The sequence below is a fragment of the Penaeus monodon genome, chromosome 30 (genome assembly GCF_015228065.2).
Source record: "Penaeus monodon isolate SGIC_2016 chromosome 30, NSTDA_Pmon_1, whole genome shotgun sequence".
Classification (NCBI taxonomy): Eukaryota; Metazoa; Arthropoda; class Malacostraca; order Decapoda; family Penaeidae; genus Penaeus; species Penaeus monodon.
This window is the reverse complement of record NC_051415.1, coordinates 2,348,714-2,349,162: the sequence shown is the minus strand read 5'-3', so window position 1 is coordinate 2,349,162 and position 449 is coordinate 2,348,714.

The window sequence follows — 449 nt, the reverse complement described above, 5'->3', positions numbered from 1 at the left end:
CACAAGGAACTAGTAGCAGTGCCGAAGTGCCGATGAGCTCGCCGCGCGAGAGTGCGGGGCGTCGTCGCCGCCTCCCGCGAGCGCCAGGGGCGGCCTCCTAAACTCTGATCGCGGCTGACATTTACGTGGGAGAGAGAAAATGGACGAATAATCTTACAGAAAGAACGTGGCGAGAGGATAACGCGGTTGCCACTAATGAAATTTCTCCTCAAGGGCTCTCGGATGGGTGTTTTTTTATCATAATAATTTTTCCTTCCTTCTTTCTCCTCCTACACTTACCTACTCCCAGTTTTCCTCATTTTCTCTTCTTCTCCTACCTTCTCTAGTATTTCCCGCCTCTATCTCTCCTCCCTTCTTCTCACTCCACTTTCTTCGATCGGCGACAACAAGGGAGACGAGATGCTAAGAGCCCAGAGGATAGCCGGTGGACAAGGGTAAGAAAATCGGGA